The sequence below is a fragment of the Cyprinus carpio genome, chromosome B6 (genome assembly GCF_018340385.1).
Source record: "Cyprinus carpio isolate SPL01 chromosome B6, ASM1834038v1, whole genome shotgun sequence".
Classification (NCBI taxonomy): Eukaryota; Metazoa; Chordata; class Actinopteri; order Cypriniformes; family Cyprinidae; genus Cyprinus; species Cyprinus carpio.
This window is the reverse complement of record NC_056602.1, coordinates 7,578,867-7,599,414: the sequence shown is the minus strand read 5'-3', so window position 1 is coordinate 7,599,414 and position 20,548 is coordinate 7,578,867. Positions and strand designations below refer to the sequence as shown.

General features: G+C 36.5%; 2 pseudogenes; one reads left to right on the top strand and one right to left on the bottom strand.

Moving 5' to 3' along the window:
• Positions 1 to 496: 496 nt before the first annotated feature.
• LOC122137549 lies at positions 497 to 1,587 on the top strand (annotated as a pseudogene).
• Positions 1,588 to 6,236: 4,649 nt separating this feature from the next.
• Positions 6,237 to 19,905, bottom strand: LOC109092070 (annotated as a pseudogene).
• Between the last annotated feature and the right edge of the window lie 643 nt (positions 19,906 to 20,548).

Below are 20,548 nucleotides of genomic sequence, written 5' to 3'. Positions count from 1 at the left end.
GTAGGATATTTCTGCTTTAATTATGACAAAAGAGTGCTTGTTTTTAATCGTTTTATAAACATAAATTGGGAAACAAGCAGAAGTAGTAAACGAGAGGGGGAAGATTTCTTGATGTTATGTATTTTAAGCATTTTATTAAAGTTTTAATTTATTAATAATATTATTATTATTATCAGTTGAATAAATAATCATATATTCAACTGAATAATTTTAAGTCATCCTGTGGCCCCCTTTGAAGTTTTGTGAGGGCCCTTGTGGCTCTCGGCCCCTGGTTGAGAACCATTGATCTAGAATGTGAATATGAGTAAAGAGAACTCCTTCTTAGTCCTTTTTCTATAACTGCATATGAAAGAATATTGATATCTTTTTAAAAAAAAAAAAACGAGATTATTGGTAGCAATTGGTCCTTAGTGAAAATAGTAAGTAATGTCTGTGTTTCTAGAAAGAATGCTTCTGAACAAAACTAAAACCAGCACTGACATCAAAAGATAGATGGTTTTGTGCTCAGTTGAGTGATGCTTTCCAAATAATTACACGTAATTGGCCCTGTGGGCTGAACGCATGTGATTGACAGGTGATCTAGCCACTGACGAGATGCCATCAAAGGTGTCATGCCTGTATTTACTGACTGTGGTCTGCTGGGCAAGTGCGCTGTGGTATTTCAGTGGCTCTCGGCCCACAAGCACCTATGTGGGTCAGATAACCTTCACCCCCCGCAAACCGCTGCCGAGGCTCTCGAAGAACGACACGTTCAGTAATATCCGAACGCATGCTCTGAACCCACACAATTTCAAGTTCCTCATCAATGAGCCCAACAAATGTGAAAGAACAACACCCTTTCTTGTTCTCCTCATAAGCACCAACCACAAGGAGTTTGATGCCCGCCAGGCAATCCGGGAGACATGGGGAGATGAAAACACATTTGGCGACGTTCGCATTTTGACGCTGTTCCTTCTTGGGTACAGCACTGAACCTGTCCTCAACCAGATGGTGGAACAAGAGAGCCAGATCTTCCATGACATCCTAGTTGAGGACTTTGTGGATTCCTACCACAATTTGACCCTGAAGACTCTCATGGGCATGCGATGGGTGTCCTCATTCTGCCCCAATGCGCAGTACGTCATGAAAACAGACAGTGATATTTTTGTCAACATGGACAATTTAGTGTTTAACCTTCTGAGGCCCAACTCCAAACCAAGGCGACGCTTTTTCACAGGTCATGTGATAAACGGAGGACCCATACGTGACGTTCACAGCAAGTGGTTCATGTCCAGAGAGCTCTACCCTGATAGCAGGTACCCACCCTTTTGCTCTGGCACTGGATACGTCTTCTCTGGAGACATTGCAGAGCTGATTTATAAGACCTCCCTCCATACAAGACTCCTACATCTGGAGGATGTGTATGTGGGGACTGTGCCTGCGGAAAACTAGGCATTCAGCCTTTCCAGAACGGTGGATTCAATCACTGGAAAATGACCTACAGTCTCTGCCGCTACCGAAAAAGTCTTGACTGTACATCAGATCTCACCTGAGGAGATACTGAGAATATGGAATGATATGTCCAACAAGAAACATCTCAAATGCTAGCGTTTTGCTTATATGTGATAATGAAAATATGGTTATGTATTGGTATTAACAGGACTGTTTGTGACCCTCCTGGTCTTATACAGCAATACAGTCTGTTACTTGCAACACAGACCACACTCATGAAACTGATGTCAGTCTGTAGAGCAATATGTGCAGGTTCAAACTGGATTCACAAGGTATTTGCAATGGTTATAAACTGGATGTTTTTGGCCTTGCATATGTACCATTATTCATGTACCAGGCCGCTGTGAAATGCTTTATATAAATAATAGCAACTTTCACATGAACACAGTATTGTGAGACAAGTAGCAGTGGCATTGGTTACTATCCCAAAATGGCTGTCATAAATGAATGAATGAATGAATGATGCATTTATATAGCGCTTTTTTTGTGTATTGCTGTACACTCGCTATAAATCGATTTACTATCATGTGGAGGGATCCCTCCTCAGCCACCACCAGTGTGCAGCATCCACCTGGATGATGAGATGGCAGCCACAGTACAGCAGTGGAAGTATGCTCACCACACACCAGCTACATGTGGAGAGGAGAGAGAGTCATAGAGCCAATCAAGTGGATGGGGATTATTAGGAGGCCATGATTGACAAGGGCCAGTGGCGGCAATTTGGCCAGGACACTGGGGTTACACACCTACTCTTTACGAGAAGTGCCATGGGATTTTTAATGACCACAGAGAGTAAGGACCTTAGTTTAACGTCTCATCCGAAATACGTACTTTTTGACAGTATAGTGTCCCCGTCACTATACTGGGGCATTAGGACCCACACAGACCACAGGGTGAATCCCCTCTGCTGGCCTCACTAACACCTCTTCCAGCAGCAACCTAGTATTCCCAGGAGGTCTCCAATCCAGGTACTGACTAGGCTCAACCCTGCTTAGCTTCAATGGGCAACCCAGTCTTGGGCTGCAGGGTGATATGACTGTGGCATAAACTACATTTATTCTGTATATCACTTAAAATGAATGATAACTAGAATAACCCATGAGAATGCATTTTTATGTGTAGTTCAAGTCTTTGCAAAGCAGTAGAGCTCAGTTTTATAACTGAGGGTAGGAATATTATTTAGCTTTTTTAGTTTACAATTAAATAAAGGATGCAAAAATAGATGGCATACACAATTTAATTTTTGCATGCAGTGCTCATTTTTTTTGTAAAGGGGTTGTATCTTTTTTTTTTTTTTACAATTATTTAAATTGTATATTTTATTATGTTATTTTTTATGCTATTAATTCTGTAATTATTTACTTCATTTACTTTTTTCCCGTAGAGGTTTTGCACCAAAATTTAATTTGTGACTATTTTCCAATCTGTCATTTATCATTAATTAAATAGTTCTGAAAGTTACAGTACATTTTCATAGTAGGATTAACATATTATTAAAAAAAAAATGAACATTTAATTGCTCACAATGACCTCTTTAACATAAGGAGCTATGCAAAATACTTCAAGCGATCTGGCTAAATCTGAGAAACATGCTTAAACCAATCATCCAAGCATACTGTAACCCCCATAACATCACTACGACAAAAAATATTAAATTGTCACGTTTACAAATAGTAGGTACTTTGTATTTTTTGATGACCATCTTGACATGCTGATGGATGAATGAAACAGGGATGGGATTACATCTCTCAATATACATATTTTAATGATGTATCACAAATTACATATAGCACATGACAAGGCCATGCTGGGACCATGCACTTTATTTTTGTATCTGAAAACTCATGGACAGGCTCGTTTTACACTGTTAACTGTATATTTAATAAACATATCCAGTTTTTCTAAAATAAAAGTGTCACTGTAAAGGTGCCTCTATATTTATTCCAACACATCTTTTATCCTTAAATGTAATCTGGAAGCAAACTGTCAGATAATTGTATGAATCCACTATGAATCTACTGTCAAATCAATAATTTTCAAAGTCAAATCAATTATTTTCTACAAAGCCTACTTATCAAACTGTTTAACCTGTGGCATTCCATACAATCCAGCCATATCCTTTCCATCTATAAACTGTTTAACATTACTGCTACCTGTTGGCCAAAAATGCCAAAGAGATCCATCCATCCATCCATCCATCCATTTATTCTCCAAATCAACTTTTTAAAAGGTAAAATTGGTGTTAGCAAAAATCCCAGTGAATCAACATGAACCTCTTTCTTGAATCTGTGTCAGGAAATCTTTCACCATCATGCAAAATTCTTGATAAAATCTATCATTGTAAAATTATATAAAAATTGAACACTTATAAAATTGTATTCCCTAGAATCGTCATTCCAAGATAAAATATTTCCATATTGTCATCAAGGCTGCTCATTGCCAGTTGCTTACACAATGTTCTTTCCTGAGGTGCTGTATGGTTGTGTTATGGAGGGGCGGGAGGAGTTTGATTTCAGGGAGGAGGAGCCTGAGCCTGAATGGCTCCGTCTGTGTCTGTCCAAGCTCCGGAGGAAAGGAGGGCTACAGCGATGGTTTTTTCCCAGTCCTACATGGGTGCTGACCTGAGACGGACTCAGGCTGAGCCTATGATTCTGAGCTCTGGACTCGTACTCTTCTGCTGACGTCTCTCTTGTAGCTAAGAGAGAGATGGAAATATATTAACAGAGTGTCTAAGCATCATGGGAAGGCGAATAAGAAAAATGAAGAGCTCTGTTTCAAAGCCCACTGAGTGGAATATGGGCAACTATCCTCCAGGACAGTATCCTTATGTCATAATTTACAGTATTTTAATTAGTGTACATCATGTGAAAGACCCAAGACAAATTCCTCGTACATGTATACAAACAGTACTTGGCAATAAACCTTATTCTGATTCTGAAATCACTTTTACTTAAATAACTAGAAGAATTAAGTGAAGTATATGGTAAAACTGTTTCCACTACAACCCAGTGCATTCATGACTACAATACTAAATTAAAATATGATAACGAATACCAGTTTGCAAAATCAACCAGCATAACAGACTGATCTTGTACAGCTAAAACAACTAAGTGGCTGACACACTCACTTTTACATTAAAATATGGTGGAATATAGACCTGGTGTTAGCATGTTGCTAAGCTAACACCTGATGCAAAAAGATACAAAAAAAAATTAAATAAAAGAAAAAAACTTTCAGATGTTACCACATTATGCACATTTTAGGTTACCTAACAAAACATATTATTCAGCGCAGCTTATAAGGCAGTATAATTTCCTGCCTGCTGTTTAAAACATCCATTGTGTCAGCACTCCTATGATGCCTAAATGGGCAATACTCTTGGCTTTGAAAACAGGGCCTATAAAAGTGTTCAGTGATGTGTGCAGGTAGAATGTGAAGACTTTATCACAGTGTAGTGTATGTGCACTCACAGTCGCAGCAGTAGAGAGGAGAGCACAACTGAGACAGATGAAGCTGCCATCGCAGCAGAGCCCATCCATGGCTGCAGAACCATCCCAACCGGCATGAACACACCTGAAAATCAGACTCAAACCAGTAAACCACATCCATACATTACAGAATGCACTCAGTACTCGCTCGTGTCAGAAAACACTTGTAACCAATTATGGTTGGTTCTGTTTACCTGCTGCAATAGGGATGCCAATCAAGTTGTAAACGAGAGCAAACACAAAGTTTATCCGGGATTCTCTACTGTCTTTTTTAGACAACTCGATACTGGCCACCACATCCAGTAAATCATTCTGCATCAACAAAAACAACTTAATGAAGGACTGAACTTTTTATTTTTGTTGTTATTTTATAGAATCACACCTTTTTTTCCTGATAAATAAACTCTCTCACCCGTATAAGGACAATATCTGCTGCTTCAATTGCTACATCTGTACCCGTTCCTATGGCAATGCCCAGATCAGCATGTGCAAGAGCAGGTGAATCATTGACTCCATCGCCCACCATTGCAACTTTCAGACCTCGTTCCTGCAATTCCTGGACTTTTGCCACTTTATGGGAGGGCAAGACTTCCGCAAAACACCTATTCTTATGCCCACCTGTATAAACGAAACAGTGTACAAATGCAAACTGGATGGCTTTTCTATTAGTAACTTTGTGGTTCAATTTTGCAGAAAAAAAAAGCTGTTGTCAGTGTAGCGATTTATGAAGCATATTTCACAAAAAAAAGTAACTTTCAAACCAAGTAGATTTTTTTTGGTCAACACAGCAAATTAATGTGACCAACTTTTGTGAAATCTCCCTAGGAAAATCTTTTGTATGGAGCCCTTCACATGACATGCAAGAGAAATTAAATAAATCGTGCACACTATTTACTAATTCGTTCCCTCGATGTAGCCTACTAAAACATTCACACGATTACTATTTTGTTCCCTCGATTAGCTAAATTGTGCACACAATTTACTTATTCGTTCTCTCGGTTTATAAATCGTGTGCATGATTTAGCAAATCGAGGGAACGAATTAGTAAATCGTGCACACGATTTAGCCTACAATTTTTTTACTGCATGCTGTGTGCGGGGCTCTGTACTTTTGCCTTCACGTGAAATTCCTAAAATATCGAATTGTCTGTGCCAAACAACAGTAAATGTACGGTAAATTTTTGCATGCAAAAAAAATTATTCAGTGCTCATAGAAAAGTCACTTTTCAAACTAAGCACCTTTCTGTTGGTCAGTGTGATGAATTTACAGGACCAACTTGAACATTAGCTAAATCTGTTTTTTTACTATTTTATATGGTAGGCAAAATGCAAATGTGCATGTGCTGTATGTACATGCACCTGTGTGGCGATGGCCCGGGCTGTGCGTCTGTTGTCTCCAGTGATCATAAAGACCTCTATTCCCATACTGCTCAGGGTGTGAACAGCTAGAGCCGACTCTGCCTTCACTGTGTCTGCCACAGCTAACATAGCACACAGCACACCTGAGAAACAGAGACAGAAAGACAGAGAACTGGTAGGATAAAATGGTGATCTTGATCTTTGAAAATAAAAAGCTTGACATAAATAATAGTTTGACAAATAATAACAAAACTAGAATAGGACATTATACTAACATTATATCATATGTGGACAGTGGATAGGTGAAAAAAAGTATGATACTACACCTTTAAAAAAAATAGATACACTAACAAGTTTTTTTGATATTTAAATTCTTTTAGACAAAACATAACGTACCATCGATGGCCACAAGTATGGCTGTCTGTCCTTTAGTCTCATGGCTGCTCATGGCATCATCCACATCAGCCGCGACCTCCAAACCATTCCTCATCATCCACTGTCTGTTCCCAATCAAAACAGAGTATGAAGGGCTCTCTGAAAAAAACACATAAACATAAATCTGTACTGTATCTCTGTCTTCATACATTAAGAGTTTAATTCATTCAAGGAAATCTGAGCCACAATAACTTGGAAATAAATGAGAAAAGCGGACATATCATGGAAAAACACCCAGGTAACACTAAAAAAACTGCAGTAATAGCTGCTGAAAACTCATCTTTGCGATCACAGGAATAAATTACCAATTTAAAATATATTAAAATAGAAATCAGTAATCTTGTAAGCTGTAATAATATTTAACAATGTAACTGTTTTTACTGTATTTCTCATCAAATAAATACAGTCTTGGTAGTGTAAAAAGCATTATTAAGTTATTGAATTATTAATGATATATAAAATAATACTATATGTGGAAAAAAATAAACTGCTTCAAAAGATTAGAAAAGGACCTTTAAAGGAAAAAAAAGATTTAATAATGCACAGAGCAATAAACAAAACTCACGCTAGGGGGCAACAAAAACACATTTACCTTACCTGACCCTGAATTTGTCTCTGTGTCTGCCCACTAGGCTGCTCTCATGCTGTGGTGGCTCCTTGGAGGGCGACAAAAAATGGTGTTTGCTTTGCATGGGATGTGTGTTATTTTTCTTGTGTCTTTGGGCTGTTCTGCAGCAGATTCTCAATGCTGGAGACTTTACAGCTGATTCCACAGCCAGGAACAGCCTGGAAGTCATGGGCAGTAGCCCAGAGTTTCTATTCCCAACTCCTACAGAGAGACAGATTTAGAAGCAGACAAACCCATTTAGAAACCTCCTTCAACACCTAAGAGCAGTATTATTTATTTAAACAGATTATCACAATCAGAACTGGACCTGAATTTCGGAAAGATTTTGTATGTATGGCACATAATGCCCAAAGGCTGCATCATATGAAATGGTACTGAAGTTTCAAAGTTTGTTGTGTCTGCTGGTTATACCAAACCTCTTTGCAATGCTTGGCCACAGCCATGCCCAACGGGTGTTCACTGCTGGCCTCAGCGGTGCCCACCACAGCCAGAACCGTCCGAAGGGGAAGCCTTGCTCTGTCCCACAGGACCAGTACTCTGGTCACCTGCGGCACACCATTAGTGATGGTGCCCGTCTTATCAAACATAACAGCCCCAACCTGCAGGAACAGCAGGGAAGAGAGTCAAATTACAACAAACTATCCAGTAAATCCTGAAAGAATCTGAACATTTTTTTGTCTAAGCTATATTCGTAATGGCATCCTATCACTCTGTATATGAATACAGATACATTGGACATAAAATAGTATAAAGAATGTTGTCAAATAATAGATATATATTAATTATTAAAAATTATATTATAAATATTATATGTATTTTTGATACTATGCTTGATTTTTATACACCAGGGTTATTTGTTTGTTAACTAAAACTAAAACTGAACCTAAAATTAAAACCACAAAAAAATTATAATAATTTTCATTACTTAAAATATAAGAAACGTAAAAAAACTGAAATGAAAATTAAAAAAAAACTAAAACAACTAAAACTGAAATGAAAATTAATAAAAGATATGTGAAACTAATAAAAATAACATGCCAAAAACATGCAACATAAATACTAAAACTTTAACTAAAATTAAAATGAAAAAAGAAAATATAAAAACGGATTTAAAGTATTACTAAAACTGATAAAAAAAAATTGTATTTCAATGATGCTAACACTGGACACACACTACCATTTAAAAGTTTGTGGTCAGTAGGATTTTTAATGTTAATGTTTATGAAAAATAAAAATGAGTAAATAAAGTTTTTGAAAGAAGAAAATAAGTTGTCTCTTATGCTCACCAATGCTGCATTTATATGACCGAACCGGTAAAAAAATAGTAATATGTGAAATATGACATAGAAATAACTCTTTTCTATTTTAACATATTTTAAAATATAATTTATTTCTGTGATGACACAGCTGAATTTTCAACAGCCATTTCTCTAGCCTTCAATGTCACATGATCCTTCAGAAATCATTTTAATATGCTGATGTGAAAGAAAAAAGCTACTTAAATCTTTATGGAATCCATGATAAAAAAAAAAATGCAATAATTTTTTGATGAAAGAAGATTTTAAATCACTTTATTTGTTTATTTAGCTAGTAGGTTAGTTACTAACAATGTAAAAATGTTTACTACGATCACTTTAATGCATACCTGTTGAATACAAGTATCAATTTCTTAAAAAAAAAAAAACTTACTGGCCCCAAACTTTTAAACAGTAGTGTTTATACAGTAGATACATTGTACAAAAATATCCAGCAACATTTCTACAGATCCCACTACTGCTAGGATGTCAGCCTAATAAATACAGACTCAAAATAAGGATGTATGGTTAAGCATTGCCTTGTGGGCCATCTCCAGAGGTTCTCCTCCCTTTATGAGAATGCCATTCTGAGCTCCCACCCCTGTCCCACCCATAACAGCAGTGGGGGTCGCCAGACCCAGAGAGCAGGGACATGCGATGGACAGAACCGTGATGGAGGCCTGGAACGCGAAGCGAACGATCACCTCTGTTCGGGGGATGTTTTGGTTGTAACCCTGTGAAGATCATATTATTTTAAAGACGTTTCCTGTTTTTTTACACAGGTCTGTCTGTAATAAAGGTTGCATTTACACATCATTCTTGAATTATTGTACTCACAGGGAAATACTTTGCCACAACTTCAAAGTCCAGAAAGCCAATGATAAGCCATGCAACGACTGTCAGCACGGAGATCACCACTATGAACGGAACAAAATAGCCACTCAGTTTGTCTGCTAACTGCTGAATCGGTGCCTGCAAAGAAAAAAGGACATCCCAATTCTAACATTGCATAATAAAGCTTTTAATCAAAAGGTAGAGGAGAAACATGACTATGTACTGCCAAACATGTGACTGGATGTTATTAATTAAATGTTTTATTCTCTTCTGTTCTCACAAAGCACAGATAATTATACAAAAATCATTTTATTTATTTATCTCTCTCTCTCTTATACTCTCTCTCAAAAGCCTGTTTAGATGAATTATGAATACATATTTGAATAGATTATCTACTGTAGTAAAAATGAAACTGAAAAGTAAAAGTAAATGTGAAAGTAAACTTGCTTTTGTATGCATGTGCATGTATATTAAAAAGAAAATTGCTGAGAAAATGAGAGTTCAAATAGCTGATAGAAACAGCACAATAGTCCTCAAGTAATCCACATGACTCCATTAATTGATGTTTCTGTTAATGTTTAAAGTAATGTTTGTATGGACTGTATTGTTTAAAAGTTTAAATGTCATGATGAAGGATTTATTTATTACAAACTAAAGCTTTTCCGCAGTCATAAGATGGATGGGTGGATTATTTGTGGTTTATGATGTTTCTATCAGCTGTTTGGCCTCTCATTCTGACAGCACTCATTCACTGCAGAGGAAGTGATGTAATGCAAAATTTTCTCCAAATCTGTTCCGAAAAATAAACAAACTCACCTATATCTTGGAGATGTTTATAAATGTTCAAGTGAACTATTTCTTTAAAGGGTGTTCACACTTATGTTCACTCTTTGCAAAACACTAAAAAGTTACAATACAAATATCTATCTACTAAATTCATCAGTTTCACTCATTCAAACCCATATAAAATCTTTGTCCACAATGAAGTAGAGATGCTCTTCAATCTAAAACATTCTATATACTATATATTTCTTTAATTAAATCTCAACCTTCGATATGATAAGAAGACCTTTTTTAATGTAACATTCAATTTAATTGTAAGCTTTCCATAAACTCATGAACCCCCTGCAGTTCCCTCACAACCCCTGCTCTAAAAGGTGTGTGTGTGTGTGTGTGTGTGTGTGTGTGTGTGTGTATGTGTGTGTGTGTGTGTGTGTGTGTGTGTGTGTGTGTGTGTGTGTGTGTGTGTGTGTGTGTGTGTGGTGCTGTTTGGTGCTCATGAGTTACCTTTGATGTCTGGGCCTCTTCTACTAGTTTAACTATCTGGCTGAGTGTGGTCTCTGCCCCTACATGTGTGGCTTCCACCAGCAGTGCTCCATGAGCATTAATAGAGCCTGCAATCACACAACTGCCTGGTTTCTTAATGACCGGCATTGGCTCCCCTGGAATGACAAATAGACATTCAGGGTAGGACTTCAGATTCGTATCCATCAGGCAGCTTTGGACCTTTGGGCCAATATAATGCCAGTGTAACTAATGAACACTGATAGATCCCAGGAAAAAGCAGAATAAGCCAAGAGGAGGTGAAGCCAGAAACCACTCTAAATGAAAAATGTACTCTTCAATAAAGATGATTTGTGATTAAGATTAATTTTTACTCCTTTCCTATCCCAGCTTAAGATGCACACTTTGCCTTGAAATGAAAACCAACATGACATTTTGCAGCTTCCCCTTTTCAAGGTAAATCACTCGGAATACCCAAAGTATGTACTATCACACTGTTTACAAATGTAGACAGATTTAACATCCTAAACCACACAAACCCCCGCTGACTGAGTCAAAGTCTTACCAGTGATAAGGGACTCATCTGCCATAGACGTGCCTTCAATGACCTTGCCGTCAACAGGGAACTTCCCCCCTGGTGCCACCTTTACCACGTCTCCTCTCTGCACCAGCTCCACAGAAACCCGCTCTTCTCTGACACATGACAGCAAACTGACAGTTAAGCCTTGAGCAACGCAGCACACACATCAATCAACACCATTCAGAGTTCTGAGGTTCTGCTAGATCTAATGAAATTTATTTATGCCAAGGGTGCTCAATCCTGCTCCTTTGAGAGCCGAACTCTATTGCAGAGGTCAACAACTGAAGTGCCATCCCATCTGGTCACTCTGCGCCAATGCAGTTTATTGTGTATTTTTGTTGCTCTTTGCACTCTTAACAATTATTTGTACATGAGGTAAAATTTGAAAAATATATATTCTATTATATTGCATATACTGAAGTCAGTTTTATTTGTGGATGTTTGAAAGCAGCGTTTACAAAATATACTGCAGTAAAAATGTCTCAAATTGCCTGTAAATTACTTATTTTATTACAATTAATAATATTAATAAAACTTATTCAGGATTCAGTAAGATTTTTGAATGATTATCATTCAATGAATCAAAAGTGACAGTAAGGAACATTTGTAATAATTCATTAAAATTTAAGTTCCTTGAGCACAAAATCAGCATATTAGTCTGAGGTTATTGAAATTGGTTATACTATTTTCACAATATTACAGTTTTCACTGTATTTCTATCAAATAAATGCAGCCTAGGCAAAAAGAGACTTCTTCCAAAAATATTAAAACTTCTTTACTTTGTGTAAAAATAGTGTAAATAATCATTTTTGCTGGTATTCTTTTCATTTATAAATAACATTTTGAATCTCTTTTAAAATGCAATGCTTAAATCTTGTTTCGATAATAATTAAAAATGTTGTAAGGGATTTTTATTTATTTGTAATTTTTTTGGAATATTGCACATACAATGTACAATGTCCCTAATATCTGGCAGATGTCATTGAAATAAGTGTCCTGGGAAATCATAGCTGTCTCTGTGACAGCCCTCTGTACACAGAAAATAAGGAGTCAGAGAAGTAGTGCTTATTTTTGTCAGAAATGCTTTCTGCCTGTCCTGCCTGTCAATTATTTTGTGCATTCGCACAAAAGCAAAATCGAATTATTAGTTCACTAATGAGCTTGTTGAGCACCCCTGAAAAATAGCTAGTTTCCAACTAAAAGCTCATATAATGACTTCTGTATAGGGTGAAGTGAACCTGATGATGGTGTTGTCTCTGCCCAGGGACACTATAGTGGCATCTGTGGCCTGAAGTGACATCAGTTTAGCCAGAGCCTCAGATGTTTTACTCTACAAGGACAAAATAAAAGCAAAAAATCCAGTTTTTCTCATCCAGGCAAGACTTAAATGGCAAGCCCGCAGACACAGTTTGGCCTTATGAGCACTTGTTTTTTGTTTACTAAGACTGCTGCATCATTATTTGAATTCATTGTTTATTGCCGGTTTGTTGTACAGTAAGGTTATAATCTATTTTCAGATAAACACCCACCTTAATGGCATACATAATATACTTTATATACTTTAGCTACTAATATGTACCTTATTCTAACTTTTTTTTTACTATAAAGATGCTATACATACTGAAACTATAAAAAACATGTGTATTATCAAAGCACAAGTTGCTGGATATTTTGTGGCTGTTATTGTTACAGTTCAGAGCAGCTTGAGGAAGCTCCTCAGACCTGCAAAGAGCAATTCATTATTTCAGAATTTTTATAACATAATGATAGCTCTGTCACATGAAGCATGTCAATGAATGCATGACAGAGAGATCACAGCACCAGTCATACAGTAGTAAACACATGGTCATAAACCACTGCTTCTGCTGTATGAAATAACCATTTTCCATTATAATGATGCACACTAGTGCTGTGATATATTGCCTTATCAGCTTGCTATTAAATTAGACTGTATGGGACATATCAAGATAAGTGGATATTATAATATCTATAATGTCTTCTTTCAAGAAAAAGCTGCACCTGTTAATATTTCAAAATGCATATTTACTCTACCATTAACATATTAGGCTGATACACCATGATGTTTCCTACTTTGATGTAAACTAATGATAAAAAGTTTAACTTGATAACATGTTTCAAACATCAACCAAGATGTGCTTCCTCTCAGTTATTATAATGCATTAACTATTGTCAAAAACTTCGTTTTGTCACTGTCTTGATAAGCTAATAAAAAAGAGAGACTGATCATTCGACTGCCATAAGCAGCCTACTGTATATTTGAGTATTTTTGTCGTTCTTTTACCTTAGCAACATGCTCCAGCCAGCGTCCTAGTGCGATGAACACAAAAAGCATCGGAGGAGTGTCAAAAAATGTTAGAGGACTCTGTTTGGCTCCTTCAATCATGGCTACGATCAGCACTATGAATGAATACATGTATGCAATGGTGGTCGCCAAGACTATGAGCACATCCATGTTGGCTACACCATGTCTTAGCGAACGGTACGCTTGTATGTAGAAGTAACGGCCACCTACAAACTGAATGAGAATAAAGGAGAACCAGAAAAAAGAGAGAAATATATATTATCAGTTAGTCGTTGGTTGTCATTCAAACTATTATGTATGACTTTAATGGGATAATTATTACACAGTAAAACATTTCTAATATAAAATAGCACCAGTAATGGACACTAAATCTAAATCACTAAATATCTAATCAATTGCAGATTCATTCTGGAATGAAACTAATGAGTCATTGAATCATTTACTCAACCAATTTGTACCAAAGCTTTGTGTGGAATCATTTTCCCTGGCAAACTGCTGTATTAAGGCACATGTATAATTAATGCTATTCTTTTGAATGTTCTATTCATCAAAGAATCCTTAAAAAAAAAGTATCATGGTTTCCAAAAAATATGTTGCTTGAGCAGCAAATCAGCATATTAGAATGATTTCTGAAGGATCATATGACACTTAAGACTGGAGTAATGATGCCAAAATTTTAGCTTTGCATCACAGGAATAAATAACATATTCTTATATATTTATATTCTTCTTAATCATCTTTTTTTGTTTTTTAGAAATTACATAACTACTATAAGCGATACTACACTAAATCCTACTTCAGAGTAACAAAAACTACCTGCATAAAACACATGAAAAAACAGATTATTGTGCACACTGTAGTCTTGAAAATATTCTGTTGAAATTTTGTATGAGAACCTTCTATGTCCACATAAATTAGGCAATTATTAATGAATGAGACTCAACTTCTTCTATAACCTGCAGTGGAAGTACCTGAACAGGTGTGCAAAGCAGGAAGAAGGCCAAGTTAATGATGGAGAGACCAGGTAGGATGTTCTGGTCCACAGGCATGGAACCACCATGTTCCTTGTGTTGACTGTCCATTACCATCATGTAAATCATCAGACCCATCACTGGGATCCCAAACACCAGGCTGAACAGAAATGAATGCTTCCATCTGTAGGTATAGAGCAGTTTACACTATAACTTATAGTAATACAAATACTTACTCACTCTCTGACACACACACAGAAGTGAGTGAGGTTAAATTTAAAAAAGATACTTGCTGCCGAATTTCCTGTTGGTGGTCCAGTGTGTTGTTCAATCCCTCATTTTTTGTTAAAGACACACCAAAACCCAAACCCTAGAGAACAGAGAAAGAACAGAAAAATCAACTGAACGAATAAGAAAACAACAATGATATTTAAAACCTAATTAAACATCATCCTTCTTAAACATATAAATATAATTTTACCTCAATGATTCGGACGATATCTCTAGAGCCAATCAAATCCGGGTCAAACTTCACATGAGCTTTGTTTGTCGCCAAAGCAACAGAGGCTTCCAGTATTCCCTTTGTCCTCATAAGTTTGCTTTCGATGTTATGGACACAGGAAGCACATGTCATACCGGTGACCTGATGAAATATCTGTGTCAAGACTGAAATCCACAAGACTGAAACAAGCTCATCAAACCATTTTTTTGTTGAATTCTACTTTAGACCTTCATAAGGATTTCCATTTCAGCTCTCTTCCCACCGGGAAAGAGGACAAAAAACAAATTAAAGTTTCTCTTTTTTTACTTGGGGTTTTAATTCCAATATAAAAAAAATACAATGCATCAAAAAAAAATCATGTATCCAAATAAAGCAAGTTTTCAATTCAAGCAGTGCATTTTTTTACTTAAAAATAGCAAATTGTTGAATACAGGTACTGGGGAAAGAGAATCAGTCATGCAATTTGGCAGATATAAATGGGAGAAAAAACCCATAGTAATAAATTACTTATAATGTGGTGGTAAAGACATTTTTGAGAAAACCTTAAAGTATTAATTACAAAAAATGACCAATAGCAGGCACAAATACCAAAAAAATGATAAGAAGAACATATCACCTTATAAAATCCCTAAAGACAAGAAGAACATATTATTTTTTAGTTGTAGTTACATAAACACCCACAATTGCATCCAGACACTCACAGAAAGATCCAAGACACCATTCTGGACTGTATTCTCTTGCATCACTGAGGCACCAAACCCTAAGCGAGAGATGAGCTGGACGATCTGTGCTGGGTCCAAAAGCCCTGGATCATACTTCACCTCTGCCTTACCAGCCATCAGAGCAACAAATACTGATTTAATACCTAGACATACATCAACACATAAAATTCAAACCACCGCTCTGCTAACATATATGACATTTGATTAAAAATGCTTGAGGGCTACTTAAAAAATTACTTAATCCTGAATGCCATTTTACCTTTGTGTTTCAACAGATTTTTCTCAATGTTGGCTACACAGGAAGCACAGGTCATCCCTGTCACATGAATGAAACATTTGTGTGTCTCTCTGTCCTCTGAGCCACAGGGGTTGTCTCTGGTGTTTTCAAATGGTGAAGATTTGGATGTGTGGCTTTGTTTCAGATCACTTGACGTATGACTGCTTGATGAAACATCATAAACTCCAGAATCTTTGAATGAGAGAAAAAATGTGAAGACATTTAGTTCTGAACATAACTGAGGAATGCACAGTTATATTTTTACAGTATATGTATTTTTGGCTTCACGTTTAGTTAGAATCACAGTTAAGAATTTATGAACATTTCGAAGAGAGAGAGCAGTCTGCCTAAAGCCTCTTTAATCCGATTAACTCTCCCACTTTCCCTTTTAAAGGTTGCCATGTCTGGGTTTTGAGCCATTCAAGAACACTTCATGTTATTCTAGAATGGCAACCTGTGTGGTAACCAAGGAAACGATTGTTCTGGATAGATTTTGCTGGCAGAGGAGAAGCCACTGTCTAGACAAGATAAAGATTTTTGCCAATTTTGTGATATCTACTTGGATTTACAGTCAGAGAAATATTAAAGCCCTAGTTTTAAAGTAAAACATTAGTAAAATAAAAATACATATAAGGCAACGTTTCAAAGAGTTTCAATATAGCTAGTTGCTATTTAATAAACAGTAAGCTTTATGTGTTCACTTATCAGGTACATATAGAGTATCAGTTTCATGTGGTCTCTGCGAGAAAGATGATCTTCACTGTGTGAGGTATGTATTCTGATATGTATTCACAACCTTGGTCCAGCCACGCTTCAAATCCCATGTCCTCAATTGCCGCCCGCAGTTCTTCTGGACTAGTCAAGCTGGAGTCAAATGTTACAATTCCGTTCTTTTCCTGTAAGTTCACCTTTATGGCATGTACTCCGACTCTCTGGGACACCATTCCCTCTATGACTTGAACACACGAGTTACATGTCATTCCTTCTATTCTGATAGTGACAGTCTGGGGTGGAATACTGGCAGAATTCAATCTAGAATTCCAACCAGGAATGGAAACCATAAAATTCCCAGGTGGAATCTCCTCTAAGAGCCCTTTAACTGTCTCCAGGGTAAGCAGCGATGGGTTGAATCTAAGGTCCACACTTCCTTTTTCCAGTGAAACAAAAACAGAGTTGACACCTACCACTCCCGACAGGGTTTCTGTTATGTTCTTCACACAAGACCCACAATGCATCCCTTCTACGCCTAACGTTACCTCAGAGCAGTCAGCCACCGATGGATGCAATTGACTCTGCAAGGCCAGAAGTGAAGCATCAAACCCCATATCCTCGATATGTCTTCTCAAAACCTCTGGTGTTACCATTATAGGGTTAAACCTCAAAGAGGCTTCTTTATCACTCAGAGACACCTGGACACCAACAACACCTTCAAGAATTCCAATCCGCTCTTCAATAGATCGGACACATGATTGACAGGTCATTCCCTGCACCCGGATCTTCACCACACTCTCCTTGACTGCTAATTGGTGGCCCAAATTGCACTTAAGTCCATCGTGGCCAATTGGTTCATAGGCAAGATTATCAAAAGCATGTTTTTCAGGTGCCCAGTTTTCCGGAGAACTTCCATCTTCCTAAACAAATAGAAAAAAAAAATAGAATAAACTGATACATGGAGCATACCAGTTGTGAAATATAATGTAGCTTAACTTCATATTATTAACATATGCTACTACCTTCAATGCATTTTAAACCTTTATTGTTAGTGGAACACATATATGCACTCAAGGGAACCCAATAAAATCTGAGGGACTAAAAAGCACTTGCTAATCACACACAGAAGTATTAGCACAAGATTTTCCCATTACACAGCATCAAAGAGCAGATTAGTAAAGGTTGTCCCACTGAACAGTCACAAGACTTGGAATGTACTCCTGCTATTTTAATACTAATGACTTTTGCAATAATAAGTGTTGATCACTTTGGATCCAAAGAGGCATTTTTATTTGTACTTAACTTTACATTAGTGTTTAGACCACTTACTATCTCATATACACCAGGCTTTAATTAAAAGAGCTAAAGTTTCACTGTGGCCAGAATATCACAAAGTTTTACAGTGGCAATTATTGTTGTCATTCATTTTTACTTGCAATTAGGATTTATATCAATGTCATTGAATTTGATATTCAACCTTCCAAAAGATATAGATATAAAAGTCATTAAGTTAATGCTCATTCAAATAGGTATATACATATGTGTGTGTGTGTGTGTGTGTGTGTGTGTGTGTGTGTGTGTGTGTGTGTAACCTAGATTATCCAAACCCTGGCATTACATATAAAGACAAAAATGGCATATATTTATACACTGCTGTTCAAAATTTTGGGATAAGTAGGAATTTTAATGTTTTTAAAGAAGTCACTTATGCTTATCAAGGCTGCATTTATTTGATCAAAACTACAGAAAAAAACTTAAATAAAGGTTTTCTATTTTAATATATTTTAAATATAATTTATCCCTGTGATGCAAAGCTGATTTTTTTATAAAACATTATTGCAGCCTTCAGTGTCACATGATCCTTCAGCAATCATTATAATATGCTGATTTATTAGCAATATTGGAAACAGTTGTGCTGCTTAATATTTTTTAAACATGTCAGAATCGGAATCAGAATGAGCCTTGTGTGATACTTTCTTTGGGATTCTTTGATTAACACAAAGAACAGCATTTATTCAAAATTTAAATATTTTCTAGCAACATGAGTCTTTATCATCATTATTTTTATTATTTTTATCACATTGTCTGTGATTAAAAGTATTAATTTCTTCGGGGGAAAAAAGAAAGAAAGAAATGTACTGATGGCAAACTTTTGAACGGTGGTGTGTATCATTACATAAGATTACTATTTTGAATAAATGCTGTTCTTTTTAACTTTTTGTTTATACAATCACAAAAACCACTATGAGATCAACTAGTAATGGCAAAAAATAACAAGAAGTTACTTCTGAGAACTACTGACATTTTTTATCTAATGAAATTCATGAAATGTGTTGCTTAAGTATCAAAATTTCCTGGCAAATGTATGTATACAGTATAATACAGAATATTATTTGCAGAAATGCAACAAAAACACAATTATTATTATTATTATTATTATTTTATTTATTTTTTTACTTTTAAAATATCTTATTGTGAACAAAATTTCTATCTTAATGAAACTTGTCCTGCGTCCTGTACAAATTGTTATGAGTGAAACTAACCTTATTGGGTCCATCTTTACTGTTTGGTGAGAAAGGACAAACGCACGGGTCCGGCCCGCAGCGGTCTTCCATGCAGAGCTGCTCCCCACTGACTGGTCCATTATCAGGCGACTTTGAGATCAACTTGGCAAGATTACTGAAAGGACTGAGTTTACTCATTGTACCGGTGTCCCACTAGACCCAACACTGGAGTTTAGATTACCCTTCCTTAACCAACAATCGAAAACTAAAAATCTCTAGTTCGTGGCATATCGCTGGTGGTGAGTGAAAGGACTGTCCCGTGGCGTGACGGTCCGCGCGCATTTAAATCTCCGCAGGTTTTGCGCTCCGCGTGTCATCTGCCGCTGTGGATTTTGCACTCGTCACCGCCGGGCAAACTTTTTCGCATCACATTATCTGTCAATGATTAGACTGAATGATGTTACCGAGCGCAAAACTTAAACAAATAAAGGTTATAAATCAGTTCCGAGCAAAGCACACGGCTATATGACTCTTCTCTGAGTTTCCAGTGTAAATTCATCTCAGTCAGGCTTCCAAAAAAATAAAAAAAAAAAAAAAACATACACTGGACCCCCCAATTGGCCAGACGAGGACAACCACTTGAAACCTTGAAACTAAATAGACCAATTAAAATCTAAATCAGGATCAGATTTAGGCCTACCTTATTTTAAAAATAACATGGTAGCCTAAGTCTACTTTATTTCTTTCTTTTCTTTCTTTCCCCCCCAAAAAACCCATGGGGCACAACCCAATAGCATATTATTGGTAAAGGGGTAATAGTGATAATTTGTATCAATATAAAAATAGGCTACTTTTGAAATATATAGGCAGGCTTCAACGTTTAAGTGAATACTAACTTAAATTAATTCATTTATTCAAGTCATTTTGGATCTGCAAACAGTAGCCTACAGAAATATTTCACAAATTAATCTGCATTGTGATTGGATCAGTTAGTGTGTTATATAGTCTAATGTTAGTATCATTCCCAACAAATCTATTCCCTACAAATAGGAATAAATTAGATGGACATGTATTTTGGAGGTTTCTCATTTGCCAACCTAACAGTGTTTTGGGCCTTAGTCTTGGCTTTTCTAACAACAAAAGGG